Below are 19,440 nucleotides of genomic sequence, written 5' to 3' on the forward strand. Positions count from 1 at the left end.
GGTTCCCAGAGGCTTTAAACTACTTTTTTTGTCATAGTAGCAACTCCCCAAAAGCTACAGACTTTTAAAATTGGTTGAGTTCCCCTTTAAACAGGAGACAAACAGCTCATCCTTGAACAGCTGCCATTCTGCTTCTCCTGCAAATGAAAAGCCTTAGAGGAAAAAGCTATATGCAAATTCATGACTGATTCAGGTGGTCACGTGTGTCTTTGACTCTGTATGCCATGAAAATGCAGTTAATCGTCCAGGTCTCTGTTGTGAATCGACTGGTGTGTGTGGGAAGGAGGGGACTGGTGACAATGACCCATGGGCCGCAGTTATCCCCCTAATGACCAGCTGCACCACCTACCTCAATTACCAAAGTATCACCATGAGATTATCAGCAGAACTGCGGCAGTTTTAATTTGCAGGGGCCTCCACTTGTTTATCTGTTTCTCAAATTAATATATTTTAATGTAGTTGTGGTAGTAAAATGACACTTGACTCCAGATTAGTTCTTGAAAAAACAGTCACCACAGGTTGCCTTTCGGTGAAACTGTGGATGATTCAACATATGCATCCAGTGAAAAGTGCACAGACTCAAATTTGTCAAAGCACACTTTAGCTCAGTGATGGATAGCAACTGAAAAAGCTGAGCTTTCATTCGGCTGTCAGGAGGAGCTGCCTGCTTCAGCACTTCTATAACCTCTTTAAAAATGAGCAGTTTCATGGTAATTGCCAAAGAAGTCTTAAAGTAATACATAACAATAGTTGTTTTGGGAGGGAGTTGTCATGTGTTTTAACTAAAGTAAGCAATCATACTGATATTCAATGGGTTGACGGCTTTGTCACATTTGTGTTGTGGAATTTTGCTTTGATATAAATGACTGTAATATCAAATGAGCTGAGCTGTTACACCAGTTAATCAGTATTTATAATAATTTTCACGAAATAGGACATCACATTTCATTTCAGATTTAAAGGCATGATTAAAGTTAACTTTAGTATTTTCACACATTTCTGTATCTAGGTGACTAGTGGGAACATTTTTTTCAAAAATGGTGCAGTATTGAGAGACACTGCTGCGGTTTGCAGCCACAAAATGGGCTGCAATGTAACCACTCTGGGCATGTTCGCACCATCAATGTATGTCCCGAAAAAGAAAAAAGATTGTTTTTGCCACAGACAGGCTCAAATTAAAAGTTATGGAAATGATCCCAACATAGACAGACATTTTGTTCAAGAGAAAGTTCCTTTTTATTTAACCAGAAACAGCTCTGAATTCACTAATGCCCAACCCACCAAACTCTATTTGAATAAACACTAATTTGATCATCGTGAAATACGCTAAATTCAACGTTAGCAGAAACAAATAAAATTTATAAAACCATCTTGGTTTGTCTTTCTGTTCCAACAACCACCAACTCTGGTTTGGTTGAAATAAACCCTTAATTCACCAGTTTAGATGTGAAAATATGCTGGCTCCATACTTGCTAAAATTATTTATTCATAATTTAAATCAGTCTGGTGGGTTTGGCGATGTTGATTTCAGGGCTGTTTATAATTAAACAAAAAGGATCTTACTTTTTAACAAGTTTAACAACTATCTGCAGGTATCCTTTTTATAATGTTGTCAGGCACTTATAATAACAATTTAAGCCTGTCAGTGGCAAAACAAGCACTTAGTGACTTAAACTGATGATGCACAAATACCCCAAGTGGTTACATTGAGGGCTGTTTTGTGACCGCCAGCTGCCGCGCTTTCGCTTAATACTGGACCAGTTTTAGAAATTGTTGCTCACTCATATACAAAATCATGGTAAAATAGGGTCCAATTTGGAAAATAACAATGATACCTTTTAAATCTCTAATTCATAATCTCTGTATCTGTGGTATAGTTAGCTGCACTGGAGATGCTGAGGAGTCAGCTTCACGACCAGAGAGTTTGTTTGTATTAATTTAAAGAAGAGTGTGGGTGTGGGAGTAGATTTGCTTTTTAAAAATACAAAAAAACAACAACAACAATTGACTGCTTTTTGGATACTTTGGTTTAAAGAGCTTGTTTTCCTCACTCCTCAGTCAGCCTCCTTTCACTTTGTTCTCTGTTTAAGCAGAACTTTCTTCAGGGGCTGAGAAAATATTTATAAAACCAACACACCACTGTTCCTCTCTTGGTGTCTCTCCCTGCAATGCTCTACTTAAAAGTAAATTAAAAAACACTGGAAGCCACAGCACATGAATCTTTTATGACCTTGAGAGAGCCGATAAAGTGAAAGACAAAAGAAGCTGAGTTCACGGCGCACTCTGGACGCTCAGATCAATCAAAAGTCGGGCAGACGGACTCATCTCTGGGAGGAATCTTAATCTGAGCATCTGTGACTCAGTCAGTGCCTTTCAGGGAGAGCATCAAGTGCCAAAGTGCTGTTGTTACATGCAAACTAATGAGTTGCTTTTGCTGACCTGCAGGAATGTAGAAATATTGTTCAGCTGAAGCTTATTTTTCCCTGCATGGGGTGCGTTCAAAGATCCATAAAGAATTGTCCTTCTTTTTCTCTCACATTATGTCAAAATAGGTTACATTTAAGCATAAAGTTAAACGTAGAGGCAGGCGTTAAAATGTGATATGATTTGATTTTGGAGCAGACTTGATAAGATTTTTGAAAAGCATCTCAATGTAAAGGTCTTAAACTGGGACATTTTGCATGGACAGCTCTGGATTGACTCAAAACGAATATTTGACAATTTGTTGTTGTTGTTGTTGGGTTTTTTTTTCATATAAAAACAGGGATCAGCAAGTGCACAGTGTAAAAGAGGCATTAAATATATAGTAAACAACACATCGCAAATGTGCAACATTTTGTTCCAAACACAAGGTATCAAACCAAAGAGTAGTGTGAAAATTAGTAGCGCTCACTCCCCAGCAAAATCTGGGGACCAAAACATCCCCAGAAGTACGCTGCACCGCACAGTGATTAGCAAAAAAAAAAAAAAAAATACTGCTTGACTTGAAGAAGTCCACTGATGATTTGAATTTCAGAGGCAGCCCTAATTGTTTTTATGATGGGTTCTTCGGGAAAGACAATTATAAAAATGAGGAAAAAAATAATAAACCAGGCAGTAAAATGTTATATCTATGAATTTATATTCTTGTCTGATAAATATTTTACTGCTGCAACAGTATTTTTTAGTGTCCATGTGTCAGCGCGGGCTGTCCATAAGTCCATGTGGGCTGGACATGTGTTTGTTCGTGACACAATAACTAACAATAGTCACAGATACTGTTTTACATCTTTCTCAGTCTAACTTAAGGGTCTGTTCTCTGTCAAACACACTTTTCCAACACTAACTAACTCCCTTAATCCCACTTTTTTAACTTGCTGTTGATGAATCTGTTTCAATGCACCACTTAGAAATAATATAAAACAAGACAGTTTTGCAGGGAATTAATTTCTAAAGCCAATTGCATCAGGGCTGTATCATTTATGTCCCTTGGTGGCTTGTGTGAAAATAAGCATATGATTATTTCCCTTTGCTCTCCTTCATCTTCCATTAGCAACACAGCTATCAAGGACTAAGAATGTAAATTAGCAATCGTACTAACAAACTGTTATCAATCTGAACGGTCTCTGTGGGTTTTTCCGTATTTTATGAGATGGTGAAACCACTCTTCATTAGTGCAAATTATATCACACTCAGCAAAGCTTAGTCTGCTGCAAAATGTGATGTGGCAAACAAATCCTGAGCATACAGCACACAAATCACCCACTGACGTTCCAAGGCTTTGGAAAAGAAATGGTTAGATGTTGTCACAGTGATAAAGCTGTAAAAGAGAGACGTTTATTTTAAATGTCTCCATCTACAGCGAGACCCCCCCCCTCCCTCGCTCTATCTCTGTCCGCAGCGCTGTCACTCAGTTCATTTCTCTTTCGTGTGCCTGAGGTTGATGTCAGATATGGTGAGCACCACATTAAAGTGGCGCACCTTTTCTCCTTTTCCAAAGTTAAAATGAGAAACGGACTTAGAATACCAATAGCTATAGATCAAATGAATGGTAGGGATTTTGAGCACCTTATCTCACTCCGTCAGTCAGTTTGGAGTTGGCGCTGCTACAAAGACCCAGAGAGAGGACTATGACCTCAGAGATCCTCCCAGCTATCCCTCTGGCTGCAAGGGAAACTGCACACACACATTACATTCAATTTTGGCTGCAACATTTTATTATACTTTTATAGCTTTTTCAAAGATTTTTTTCTATTTTACACTATTTTGCCAATCCTCTGCTGACAGTCATTTTTCGAGAAAAGTTCATCCTGACTCCAGTTCGTGCAGCATTTTTAAGGAGGGAATTTGATTTTTAAGACAGAGCATTAAGCCCGCTAATCCCTATTTTCTGCCGCTGCCGCTCTGGAATGATTTCTGGCAGGTATTAAAAGTAGGACTGGTGTTTGAAGTTCTTTTTAAATAGCTTCAGTGAGTTCACATTTTGAACTCAGAGGTAAGCACAGACTTTGAGAGTTTGAGCTACAAAAAATACCCAAAAATCTTTCCTGTTGTGATGTGTTTAATCAGCCTTTGAGTGGGACTTTGAAAAATAAAAAAGAAACTGATTAATTTCCATTAAATTCCTCTTTTTTTCTCAGCAAATGGGGTTTGATGGAGAACGCTGTCGCTGCTTGTCAACCAGGAATGTGATTAAGCTCGGAAATATTCTGTCAATTGACGAACTCTTGTTGAGTTTTCTCCAAGAGAGACTCACACACACATTTTCTTCCTCGTTATGCATTCTGCAGTGGGGGGACTGACAAGGGGAAATTATCTCCTCTGAACTGCTTCTATTTAATCCCAAATTCAAATTCTTGGGTCTGCACTTTTACTAGCAGTACGTCTTCCTTTCAACAGTGATAGTGCAGAATATTACTCTGCACAAGGGGGATTTACATGCAGTGTGCATGTTGAGTGGAGAATTGAGCTGTGAAGCTACATTTCCTGTACATTTCAGTCTGGTGTAAGTCCCATTACCCTTGCAGCTCTTAATATAATGTAGAGTTTAAACGGTTAAATGGTTCTAGACATACTGTCAGGCTAAATTTACAGTGTAATGTCACAAATACACAGCAAAAAATCGAATTAACTACACTTTGCTGCTTGTCTTTCCTGTCACAATTAACCCTTTGAAACCTGGATGGACATCATTTTAAGACTTTTAGAAGTCTTTCACAAGTATTTAAACATTTGAAACCTGAGCAAAAATGCTTTATTCTCTTCAAAAACATGGGAAAAGGCAACAAGCAAATGGCATGACATTGGTAAAAGGTGATGTGAAAACAACCTGGAAATTAATGTGAAAAAATGAGAGTGAGATGAAAGATTATCACAAAAAATGGGAAAAAATATCCTTCTTTATTATCTTTCAGAATAATAAAAGTGATATATTTTTAGCATATTTTTCATTTCCTCATGTGTTTTAGCTTTTTACTGTCAGGTTGTTCTTGTATTTGGGGGTTCTTTTTTTGTTTTTTGTTTTTATGTTGTTTTTTTGCCAATTTTCAGTTAATTTTTCTGTAACTTTTTATTGTTTTCGGGTTTTGGGGGGGTTTTTTGTCAGTTTTTGGGAAATTTCTTGTCAATTTGCTCATTGCCTTCCTGACATGTTTTTGGAAGGAATCAAGGTGATTTGCTTAGGTTTCAAAGGGTTAATTTTCCTGTTCAAAGCATTCTGCCCTGATTTTTGTTTATTCTTTATTATAAGGATCCCCACCAGCTGACCCCTTTGGTGACAAATTAGTCTTACTGGGGTCCAAGACAACATAACGTTACATTACAGAAGGAAACAGTAATAAAAATGAATAATAGTAATCAATAAAAAAATAAATAAATGAGTAAACAAACAATGTCAATGATAATATAAAAATACAACTTCATTAACAATAGTAATCAAAAGATTTTTTAATTGAAGAACCTAATCTCTAAGAAAACTGAAAAAGGGCTTTGGTTTCTTGTCCCTGCAGTTTCACGAGGAACAGTTTAAAGAGTAACTAATATACAGTTCGTAGGCACGCTGTATATAATCACAGCCTAATATTTCACACTGAAAATAAAGCTCCACATAACATTGTCCTCCCACAGTCATTTTCACACAATGCCTGAGAAAAAAAATCACCAGGGATTTCCTTGTTTTTCTAACAGAGGAATATTGGAAGACAGAAGAACAACATATCAACATGATGTAACATATTAATGAAAATCTCGCTGTAAGAATAATTTTGCTTGTGGAAATGCATAAACATCTCGGTGAACAAAACATTGTTCCCATCTCGGTGATTGAATTAATGATATTTATCAATATCATGGTATTATCGTCTTTGGTGATCCCATTACAAATGGGCAGCTCTAAGTCTGTCTGTTCACACTTGGCAATCTAATGCATCTCCAGTAACCACTTCAGATCAGATCTCACTTCCCCACGATGCAAATGACACATACATAATTTCCATTTGCAGCGGTCAAATGGGTTGTGTGTTTTTCACTGGCGGGAGGTTTGCTGTGCTATACACTTACTGCTAAGAGTCAAACACACACACACACACATTGACATGGCTAACTGTTAGCATCACATGGCTTTCATTTAACAGTTATTAAAGGATTTTACAACAGAGTTGAGCCGGACTCCCACTAGCTAGCAAAATGCAGCTGCTCTGTGCTGCAATCATATGGTGGTTACCATTGATATCGGGTCAGTATCAAAGTGCTCTTCTTCTGGTGTCCCCCCAGTTAACACTGTTAGCTCTGTCAGCACTGTTAATGTTATTTGCCCTGTTAGTTCTTCATGCTGTTTGTGCTGTTAGCGTCGTTAGGTGCTAGCTGCCTCCATCCTGCAAACCAAACATCTACCAGTTGCCATAGTAAACCATTCAATAGTTGTCAAGACATTTCACATAAAACCTCATGGTGGTATACGAAGAATAGTTACTCCAAAACTCTCAAAGTCATTATCTTTCACTGCCTAAGAACTGTGAATATCTGTACAAAATGTTGCCAATCCATGGAGTAGGTCTACATGCTATGATATTTAACTTAATAAGGGAAACTGTTGACCTTCTGGTGGAGCTAGATCAGACCATTGCAATTCATCCCTTGGGCACCATGAACATCTGCAAAATATTTCATGTAATTGCATCAAATATTTGTTGAGATATTTCAGTTTGGACCAAAGTGGTGGATCGACCGACAGACTGACATTGGCATTCTTACAGCCATATGGCTACAAACTCATCAGTGCAGACAACATCTTACCGTGGGTAAAATGATGTTACATTAGTTCCTTGCAGCTTTGCAATAGTTATATATATAATAATAATAATATTATAATATTTATTGTGAACAATAAGAATACCTTTTGCAGCAGAGCATACATAGAAGAAAAGCTTGAATCCTCTTAAAGTCTAGATGCAGCTTTGACTTGAACTATTCCCAAAAGAAGACCAGCAAACTTAGTGAGTATATACCTGGTTTTAATGAGTATCCTCGACTAGGACTTCTATAGCTTCCTTGGCAGCATTGCTACCCGTCGACTGCGTGCATATATGACACTCCAACTGAAGTGTGAGAGCACTTACACATTCTTTTCAAAGGCGAGATGTTACTTTTTTGCATCATGTATGTGCTGTACCCCAAGCTCACTTTGCCTGTGATTATATCATCTTCTTTTATCCTTTTTATGGTGTATTTCATAAGATTTGGAATCAGCATATACTAAAGGGAGGGGAATATCTCATTTATTTAAGTCTTTGCTGAAACACCCTCATGCAGCCTCATGAAAAAGACATTAGAGCTCAAAGAAAAGCTTGAAATTGCACTTTATGTAACACATTTCAGCAGTGTTTCCTCATTCCCATCAAGAATACTGCAGCACACTCTGCCTTAATCATTAACAATAACGTGGGACAAGTGCTTATATTTCATGCATTCTTTTTTCAGGGTTGCATGGAGGCGTGGGAGATGGTGAAAAGAAAGCAAAGGACATTCTGGGCTGGTCACCAGTCTGTCAAAAGGCTGATTCAACACTTAAAATCATAAATTATACTCTAGGCAATAAGAACAGAATCAGCCTTATTGGCCCAGAATGTTTGACTGTGTTTTCCACTGGCTCGCGTGCCAAGAACAAACATACAGGAGGATAAACATAGACATACAGCTAAAACAAGTACAACAGAATTGACAAAGATAAGCAAGCATCAGCATATATATGTAGTTTTATAATTAGGTTCGGGAACAAAGACCACTCCTCAAACACATCCCATTTCTGTGCAAAAGTAAGTTAGCACACCTGATCTATTTTCTTCTTCTTTGACTCATTTCTCCCCCTGCCCATCCCTTTTTGCCTTTTACTTCTTCCCTCTCTTGATCCAATTTCAAATTTTCAAAGAAACATCTCCCATACTCAGAGTCTAAACTCCCCCAGTTCTCCCTTGTGGTCTCACCTTCGACACGTCCATCAACACACTCGACATGACCCTGAGAACAAGCCATCATCTCTCGATCCTCGACCTTCATTCATCAACCCTCATCCCTTCATCCATCTGTCCCCCGAACCTTCATTCCTCAACCTTTCATTCCTCAAGCCTTACCCATTAATCCCTCATCCATTTATACCTTCATCTTTCATCCTTTCATCCCTTGACCCTCATCCCTTCATTTTTTTAAAGATATTTTTGGGGGCTTTTATTGCCTTTATTAGATAGGACAGATGTAGCATGAAACGGGGATAGAGAGAGGGGATGGCATGCAGCAAGGGGCCAAGGCTGGACTCGAACCCGCGGCCACTGCTGCGAGGACACAGCCTCTATACATAGAGCATCTGCTCTACCAACTGAGCCACCGGGTGTACCCTCATCCCTCCACCCTCGACTCTCATCCCTTTATACCTTCGACTTTCATCCTTTCATCCCTTGACCCTCATTCTTGCATCCCTCAACAGTCATCCATTTGACCCTCGACTCTCATCCTTTCCTCCTTTGACCCTGATCCCTTTGACCCTCATCCCGTCATTCCTCGACTCTCATCCTTTTGACCCTTAAACCCTCATCCATTCATCCTTCCACCCTCATCCCTTTCTGCCTTCGACTCTCATCCTTTCATCTCTCACCTTTCATCCTCCTCCAGACCCTTAATCCATCACATGCAATACACTAATCTAAATCTTTATCTTTCTTGGTATGGTCTTTCTTGGTGAAATATTCTGCGGGAGGAGAAATCAAACCACACACAGAAACTCATCAACAAAATTCAGGGTGAAGAATTAAATGGATGAAGACGAGGGAGGGGAATGAAATACAGGAATCAAAATCGCACGTCACCTGGGGGGTAGAGGAATGCTGGAAGCCACAATCAATCTACTTTACATGCCACTACTTTTGCAACAATAGTCATTTTGAAAGGAAAAGGTCACGCTGATGGCGGCTACATTGTTTAAAGGTCCCAGTAATTGTGACTGAAACAGAAAATAAGCAAAGCTGCAACTTGACAGCATTGTGTTTGTGTGGATCTTATACTATTTCTGCAGGTATCGCCTCCTTCTGCAGGATTAATAATTATGTAGCGTGGTGTCATTAATACTGTTGATTTATCACCAAAGATAGACACTTCCTCACCACACTGAAATCGAGTGTGTCTTCCCAACTGGAGTGATACAATGAGCATGGCTCAGCCTGAGCAAAGTGAATAATGCATTATGCTGAGAGAGAGAGAGAAGGCAAAACATGAAATAATATCAGATTGCTGCACAAGATATGTGACTCCTCCCAAGGTGCCATAAGATGGAGAATGACTCGTTAAGAAAACTGGATTGTTTTGATTAGCTAATTAAATACTACTTTTTAGAGTCTCATCAATTTTACTCTTTCTTAGATATCATGAAATGAAAGCATCATTTAGAATCTCAGTGAATCTCTATATGCTGCCCAAGACTACATGAAGTGTTTCTGTCTGTACAGTCTGTTCATACGATCAGTCCAGTCTATAGAACCTGTTTAATCAAGATTCATACATTCAATACATAACCAGTTTTAGTTTTATATCTGCCATGTTGTTCAATTTTAAAATAGCAGTGTACTTTTAAAACATATTTTTTGGTAATATTGGAAAAAGAAAAGAGTTTTTAGGGACTTCGCTTAAACTTAGTTTTTTCTGCGATCATGTGTTCTAAAAAAAAAATCAAATCTTGCATTAACTTTTCAAATAACTTTTTCAAATCCCATTGTGACACATTTAATTACTATTTATTTTATTTTATTTTGTTTTGTTTTAATTTATTTTTATTTTCATTTTAACAAGGACATACAAGGACAAACTGTATTTCATTTTTTAAACTTTGTTAAAAAAATTAAATTAGTAATAAGATTACAAATAAGTCTTCTTCTACTTTCTACCTACTTCTAGAAGGAATCTGTCTATCTATCTATCTATCTATCTCTATCTATCTATCTCTCTATCTCGATAGAGAGATAGATAGATAGATAGATACTTTATTTGTCCCCATAGGAAAACTGGTTTGCAGCAACAATCACCTGACATTTCCGTATATTGAAATAACAAAAGTGAACACATCATATATAATATATCTTATAAACATATTGTACACTTACATTGCACATTAAGTAGAAATTTAATGATACAGAAGGACAGAGGTAGATGTTTTACCAGACCAGCTGGACATACTGCTCATTTTTTGATTATTTGATATGATTTTATACAAAAGAAACAACTATTATTTTTATTTATTTATTTATTTATTTTTGTGTTATTTTCACTGTGATACCATTCTATTTAATTTTACTTTAATCTGGTATATATTGATTTTATATGATTTATTATTTAATAAGATTAAATCCAATCATTTTATTTTGTTTTACTTTATTTTGTTAATTTAATTTACATTTTATTTTTGTTTTACTTTATTTTATTTGACTTGAATCTAATATTTATTTTTATTTTATTTCATTTAATTTCACACAGCGCACCAGCAAAACAAACCCTTGGCTCCAGCCGGCTAATTTGATTGGTTCTTTGATATCTCCGAGCTCCCGTCGTTTCTCGCGATACCGCAGATCCTTCCCAGTGAGGAGCAGATCTGTGCTGTAGTCAGTCGCTGTTGTGGCTGTGAAGCAGTACAGTCAGCCACTCTCTTCCGTTGAACCGTGATTCAGCCTGAGGTTAAACAGGACTCCTTTAAACTACCCCACCGACCGAAAACAACTACTTCTGGCGTCCTCTGAACAAACTCCCGCTCGTTCGGACACCTTTAATCCCGCAGGTAAGCTCGCTAACGTTACGTCTTGTTGGCTCCCTCCTGTCCAGACACTCGTATGCAGTGCTAGCTGATATTTCCACAGTTCAGTTTCACATCAGCGAAGCAACATTTAAATCCCACCAGTTTCCTTTTCTGTCACAACATAACCTCGTGAAACAGTTAACCGTTAAAAGTCTTGAATACAACCTTCAGCTGGTCGGTGTGTGTTAACGGTACCGGAGGGCGAGCAGAGGAACTTCAAAGCTCAGTGTTGACTCTGTCTCAGGAATGCAATACCCCTGTTAGCTTGTATGCTAACGATACATCTGCTTAGTATAAAGTAGCTGTTGGCTGGCTCACTAGCTAGCTGGCTAGGTCTATCTGCAAGAATAATATCAACATTTAACATGAAAGTCCTGTTGAAGAGGTTGTGGTGAGGTGTGTGAGCGAGGAAGCCATGACAGGGTTTTTTTTTTTTTTTTTTGTGAATGGACCAAACTTAACTTGTGCCACCGGTTAGCTAACGTCCAGTCATCTGTTTTGGAGTTTTGCTGTTGGTTTCCAGTAAATATGTGTTTTCACTCGCAAGCCGTTGCAACAGAATAACTCCTTTTTATTGTTTATTCCTCCTGTCTAAGGGATAGTGTGTCTGTCTTATGTGCAGTAACTTCTCTTTCCTCAAACATCTTTCTCCCATCCGTGATATTTCCACCCACAAGCGCCACGCATCTGTGCAGCCTCTCTGTCCTGTTATTACACACTGAAGGTAAAGACCGCTTTGTGCTGCTGTGCGTCTGGGAACAGCAATCAGAGATGCAATGACAATTAATGTACTTTTTAGTGGTCATTGAATGCACATCTTGAATTGTCAGTTTTGGTTACTTCCCAGCCGCTAAAAGCGTGCATTGTTAAGGATCAGCTGTAGTTGCATCAGACTATTTTTTAGGATACAGACTTTTAGTGTGTGTCTATGTGTATGATTCTTGAATGTACAGTAGTTATACAAAATGTACATACAAGCTTTAAGGTTCATTTATTGTCATTCATTGCATGTTGACACATGAAAGAACGAAACAAGTCACTCAGATCCAGCAGCTTAGGAAAGGGTAACAAAATCTAAATAACTTACTAAATAAATGAATAAAACAAGAAATGAAGAACATTATAGGGCTGTAGCAGTATACCCTAACACTGTATACTACTTTTTGAAATTTGGCAGTTATCATACATTGTATACTCTTTTCTTTACTGTGATGAGAAAAAAGCACCTGGATGGGGAATCTCACCTGTGAGGGCACGCTAGTCCTTTTCTCCTCGACTACCTGTCAGACTTTTTACGCATATTTCCATTAAAAAAAATTCAATGATTTAATTATAATAAGTGTTTGTTCAACAAAAAAATAGTTTTCACATCTTTTAAGGGCAGTGTAGCTGATATTTATGACAATTATCCTGTAATATTATATGCAGTGATGCTGTAAAACCATGATAATATTTGGGATGGTTAGCAAAAATGTCATACTGTTGAAACCCTACATAAATACCAAATAATAACAAAGAAGAATTATGTTTAAGAAAAAAAAGAGAAAGAAAGAATATAGGAACTAGGGGCAATTTACAAAGGAGGGGGCACTGCATTCATCAAACTGTTTTGTACTAGTTACAATGTCTGAAATTATTAGCGATGAATAAACTGCACAGAGAGGTGTAATGGTTAATAAAAAAAGTGAAAAGAAAAGAGAGCTGTGGGAAAGTTGGTATTATAGGAATAGAAACGATGAATTGAGTTTGATGTATACGATAATAATGTTAATTGTTAATGTCCAGCAGTGAGAAAGGCATTGTACTTATAAAAGCCACGAACGAATGATCTCTTGTGGCGTTAAATGGTTAACCTTGTCAGTCTGTTGATGGAGGTGCTGCTATGATACAGAAAGGCATAAATGTGAGAGAGAAAAGACACAGATGGGTAATAAGCAGCTGACTTAGATTTTTCACAAAAACGACTTAAGTTTTATGGATGTGTGTGTGTTTAGTTGACTAATTGATAAAAATTTTGTTGCCCTTGCTAGTTGGCACCAGAAATACTAGTGGCTTAAACTTATATTATAATAATAATAATAATAATTATTATTATTATTATTATTATTATATCGATTAACACATTCAAATCACAAATGCAAATTATATCTTAAAACATTCTGATGAGTTCTTTTTTAAACTGCAGATTAGGCCGTTTGCTATGTGATCGCGTTCACCCTATAGGAATGATGTGATTTTCCTAAAAAAAATATTGTTTTCAGTCAATGTAAATTTTTAACTTTTAGTTGGTTGTTGTCAGGTTTTGTGAGATATTGTGCTGTTTCATAATGCATGGAGCAAAGTGCCACACATTTCAGTGGCAAACAATCTATAGAGTATATGCAATATTTTCGGGGAACTTTTAACCTAATTAAATTGTATTAAATTTTGCTCAGTTTTGATTGTTTTATGAATGTTTTCTTACCTTGAAACTAGTCAATTAGTCTAAGTTTCAACATCTGTTTAAATGTCAGGGGAATTAGTCATTAGGGGCATTTCTAATTATTATTCCTCTGAACAGAGGAAATTATTTGCTACTCCTTAAACTTCTGTAGATAAATACAATAGGTTTTATTTAAAGCCAGAATATTGGAGAATTATTTTAGGCCGGTATAGATATTGTAATTTAGGAGTTTAAGAAAGATGACAACAATATATTAGCTGATAGTGGTTCTTTAAGTCCGAAACATGTTTTGCTGATCCCTTAATTGTGTCAGTTGTGACCAAGATATGTTGTGAGTGGAACATTTTGCAATTGAAAAATGAACTTGTCACTGTTTTAAAATGAGCTCAAACCTGCTTTGGCATGTCTTTACTGCGGTGTACACAAGACAAGACACAGAGAGAGAGAGGGGATGACGTCCAGCAAAGGCTCGAGGCTGAATCGAACTCTCAGCTGCTTCAAATTACATTTATGTTGTACTGTGCACCCCTCCTACATATTATTCCCAATTTTAAACATTGTTATAAAGGCTCTGTGGCTGAAAACACTGGATGCAAATGAACATAGCATCTGAGTGGACAGCTGTGAGACATGATTTTTTTTATTTTGACTTACAGTGCTTATGTCTCCACTGGTCTGCACATTGATAGGTTTACTCTCTGAATCTGTGAATTTCTCTCAAGCGATGGTATTTAAGAGTGTCCTTGGCTCCTCATGTGTCTGCAACACAACAAATAACCTCAAGTCTATGCTATCACAGAGCCAGTCAACTGAAAGAAGTGAGCAGAACAGCTTTTATGGCTGGTTTAGGGAGGTCAGATTTCAAATTGTTTTCATTAATATTGCACATTAGGTACTTTCTGCAAGCTGTTTTGATTTGGATTTCATATGTCAAACTACACCACAGGCTATACTGACTATTTTTTTGTTGTTGAAATTACGGGGGCTGGCAACAAATACCTTAAATGTTGCACATTGTGCTGAAGAGCACGTTGAAGCATGTTTGCATGTTTCACTGATCACATGCTGATTATTTTCCCTCAATCATGTCTCGATGTGTTTAAGCAGAAAAATCATGTACTTATGATCAGTTGAATTAAGGTAATATTCTCAGACTATGGAAATTGTCATGTTTATGCCACAGCCTGATTACATATTTGAGCTGTGTTGCACTCGTAATCAGTGTAAGCACAACCTAATTAACGCAGCTTTTTGCTTAGTCACTGAGTTTATTTCAGCATTGAAGCATCTGGCTGGGGTCAAGACTAATAGTTGCCCAATTTACACCACATCAACCATTTCATTTATTCTGGTTGATGCTGTTAACGACCACTTTTTGTGTGTTTAAAAACCTTTTAGAGAAATTAAAGTCTCCGTGCGACACTGATTTACTCTGTCAGATATACTGATTCTCCGTGCATTTGTGAGGTCAGCAGTAATCAGAGTGGTATCAACGCTGAGGCAGCTCCACCCAAATGAAAGAGAAGCAAAAACTTGAGTAGCAAAGCAGAGCTAAGGCAGCTGAGAAAATCAAAGGCATATATTTGTCAGAGTGGACTGCGGGTGCCACACTTGAGAGTATGAACACGGCAAGTCAGACAATCTTGGCACAAACTTTCAAAACCATTTACTGAATCCTGAAATAGGAGAGAAACTCTTTGTTAACACTTTCTTTGTGTCTCACATCCAAACATTGAAAATTATTTTTCAGGAGGAAATGACTCCTTGATAGTGAAATTGACGCTTTAACTTTTGGATACTAATTTGAGAAAAAATTTCCCTCCTGACTTTGTAAATGTTAAATGTTGCTAATTTCCAATGATCAAAATAATGTGGGTAGTATGTGTAAATGAACTGTGGTAAACTTCCCTCCATCCAACTAGTGCCTAGATATTCCTCTTCCCCGCCTGGTGAAAGTCCGCTGGATGACGTTCTTTACATAATTTTGCAAAGTTTCACTGATTCAGGTTGTTGCTAAAACTGCAGACTGTACTTCTGCATGGTTTCTTTTGCACGTCACCCATGCCGCCATATCAGGAACAAAGATTGTAGAGGTGCATCAAGAAACAGACCCGTTTCTGTCCGTCTCTCTCAAACTCACTGAAATCACATCAAGCGGTAACACTAGGCAGTGCTGATTGAATATAAATCAAGATTATGTTACTGCACTGCCTATTCCTCTAAGTTGTTTTCAGAAACATATTTTAATGCCGTGTTATGATAGCAAGAGTTTGCGAACATGGCGCCGATGCCGTACTGCTTCCTGCATGGTGAAAACGGAGGCTGAGATCAAACGGTAAAACTAAGCAGCACTGATTAAATTCAAACCAAGATTCTGTGACTGATTTGCATATTTTGCACCTCAAATGTTACAGAGACATGTTTTAGCTTACTGTTTAAGTGTAATACGAGATTGTTTGTTACCAGCCGGCCACCATTGTGTCGAACGCACAAGGTTGCATTACGTCAGTCGCCAGCAGGAGCTTTTGTTGGTCTGGTACGCTAAAGTGCATTCTGGTAGTTGTAGGTATACTACTTACTGAGCAAAAGCCAATGCCACAGTCCTTTTTCTCTGGTCTTGTAGCAGCAATCTCAAAAGGATTTGCATCTTTCTACTGATGTACTTTTATGCGAGGAACTTCTTTATATACTAAAGATGTGGTTGAAAACTCAGGAAGTGGCTATGAAGTTTTCTTCAGCTTTCATGAAAAGTTAAAATGAAATATGGGTTGGAATTATTGTGAATGTTATTGCTATGCTCGTAATCTATGATATTATGGCTGCAACCCTGTCAACTCTGGCAACCAACATTGATCCCTGGCAGCCAGCCTGGCTACCATTTCTAAAAGTTGTTGTCAGGTGCTGTCTGTTGTCCTTTGATACTCTGAATTTACACATGAACCAGAAAGGCAATGGAGTGAAGCGGATGCAAAGTAGCTTTTCCCTAGTGGAAAGTGAAGTGGAAGACACTCACTTTTCACATGCCAAAGTGAAGAGCCGTCATTTTCATGGCATGTTTTTATGTTTGATATTGCTCTTTATATGTTTTCTGCTCGCTGCCACACATTCATAGAGAAATGAACACAATGATCTAAGTCGTCGATGAACGGTGTCACTGGGAACCGTGCAAACAATCTAATGAGCAGTTCCTGGTTGGATTGAGGTATCTTATTCACATTTTATATGCAAGCTACAGTGTGTGGATGTGTAGTAATGACTGTTTTTGCATAAATACATTTTACCTCACATTTATTTACACAGCTGGAGCTACACGTATGAAATGCCACCCGTACACACATTCTGCAGTTCACTCTCTTAAATGAAACACTTTCTCCTTTATGTAAAATACTGGCATCATTATGCTTTATTTGTATATTTATGTAGATAGATATATGATAAAAAAAAAAATATGGTTTACGTGACACTTCAATTCATATTATAGTCATATCATGCCTTCTTTTACTGTTTTACATCACTGTGGATAGTTTTTTTCGTGGCTTTCAATGTTTGTTCTTTTTGTTATGTTTGCTGTTTTTTTATAGTTTAAAGAAAATAACATTAATATTAAATTCCTCCAGTAAAAATGTGGTGCTAATTTTGCAGCAGTAAATGTGTAAAAGTAAGCTTTGTATTGATTGATTTAACCGTTTATTGCTTAATTCCTGGTTTGCGTGTTTTAAAGTGTGGTTTTGAAGAATCAGGCTGCTGCTTTAAACTACTTACGGACTAAAGCTGCTTAAAACTAACTGTTGCGCCAGGGTGTGCCAGCTGGCTGATGGGAACAAGTGGACAGAACTGGTGACAATTCATAGAAAGAAGAATGGGAAGTTATAGTTTATAGTTAGGTTTATGATTTTATAACCAGGCAGGGCGTCCAGACTTCCAAACAAAACCTTGTTTCATGGAGTGCTTATTTGTACTATTTTTTAATGGTGGCAGACTGTAATAACACTGGCTGAAGTTGGCAGCTTGCTCATTGGGCAGTCAACTAATCAAAGCACAGGGTTGATAGAAACGCCCAGGAAAGAGAAACACACTATATCACTCTGCAAAATATTGTATATAAAGGTGAACACTGGAATCGATTGTGTGTAACAATACTTTATTAATAAGAAAAAAAACTACCAGCAACCAATTCAGACCCAACAAAAAGCTTTGAAATTCATAAATCTCAGCACCTGACAAAGTAATCCTTTAGTCACTGGTATTGATCAACAGCTCTATACACCCCTCTTAGATGTATTAAGGCCATTTCCAGCTGTGGTGCAATGTGTACCTTTTGAAAAGTCCCCCCCCCCCCCCAAGCAGAAAACACCACGCAGCATGCTGGTGTTTTTTCCACTTTCAAATTACATGTTTTACATGTTATTATATTATGGTTTCACTGCCTATTTTAATGCATTTTTATGTTTGTGCACGATAATTTCATAATTATGACAGACACCATGCCAACACCTCACACCCTAGAGGTTCACCGTCATGAGGTGAGGGAGACACTGTGCGCTTCACAGCTTCTGCGTCAGGTGAGAGAGAGACACTGTCTCTCTCTCGCCACGGAGCTTCAGTGTTACGTGAGAGAGAGCCCGGTTTGCGTCCGACAGCTTGACAGCTTTGTGACACTTTATAGTTTGTAAAGTGAAAAAAAAACCTCACAGTTATCTGTTCAACAATCTGTCCTACGTGTCCTAAATTAGTCTGTCAAATTTCATTGTGCGTCTGAAATAATAAGTGTCCTCATTATGGAGGATGTTAACTTCACCTGCTCTGTGCTGCAGGCAGAGCTCCACTCGGGATGAGCTGCGGGAGGCTCACGTGTTTGCGTTCCGGTGCTGCTCACACCGACACAGAAATGGCTCGACTCAGTCAATAAACCTGTTAATAACCGTTGAGTAAAATGATCATTCCTGTCACTGTGAGTGTGACAGGAGAAGCAGCAGCATCACAAACCCTAAAATGGCATTTATCCTCTGCAAAAAGAAAAAAAGAATATCCAAATGCCTAAATTGAAAAGAGAATACCTACCCAATTGAATAATATTGAATAGCCGAATATTTGGGTCAAGCTCTATAAAGTATATCACTTTAGCATTCCTTTTAGTAGTATGAATGCAAACAAAACCAGCCCTTGAAGGTATGTAGTTCTCCGGGGGGGGGGGGCTCCCCAGTGGGCAATTCTGCTCAGGGAGTCCCCAGACCTGTTGGGTCCACAAACACCCATAGTCACACAGCGTGATAGATGCGGCTCTGATCACTGAGCAGTTTGTTGTTTTGTTTAGTGTCTTTGGAGTCTGCTTGCACAATTTCACCAAATCTCTTTGGTTCTATGGTACTTCACGGAAGTCACAGTTCTAAACCCATATTTCCCCATTCAGTTTGTCATCTCTAGCAAATATTAAATATGGGGCCCTATCTTGTGCTATCTGCTGAATTTGGCAGAGTGCAGTTTTATGTCGCTGTGCTTTGATTTATTGTTGATGTGTGTCCTTCCAAAGCCATTTCAGTCTCTTCTCTGATGAGTGCCCTTAATCAGCACATTCCCCAACACTGCACAAAACAGTCAAGTGTCCTTGTGGCTGAAGTTCTCTCTTCTTGTTTGAAATGCGTGGTTCGTTTAAAAAATTGAAGCATAGGACAGAAAGCTGTGAAATGGT

General features: G+C 38.0%; 1 protein-coding gene across 1 annotated transcript in view; it reads left to right on the forward strand.

Annotated features, from left to right (window-relative positions):
* Positions 1 to 11,074: 11,074 nt before the first annotated feature.
* glceb (glucuronic acid epimerase b) overlaps positions 11,075 to 19,440 on the forward strand; it is a 73,915-nt gene continuing 65,549 nt past the window's right edge. The window contains exon 1 of the mRNA XM_042491734.2: positions 11,075 to 11,290. The gene's annotated coding sequence lies outside the window, so the exon portion shown is untranslated. The remainder of the gene's footprint in view (positions 11,291 to 19,440) is intronic.

The sequence above is a fragment of the Plectropomus leopardus genome, chromosome 1 (assembly GCF_026936395.1).
Source record: "Plectropomus leopardus strain MGB_pleo_1.0 chromosome 1, ASM2693639v1, whole genome shotgun sequence".
In the NCBI taxonomy this organism is placed as follows: domain Eukaryota; kingdom Metazoa; phylum Chordata; class Actinopteri; order Perciformes; family Serranidae; genus Plectropomus; species Plectropomus leopardus.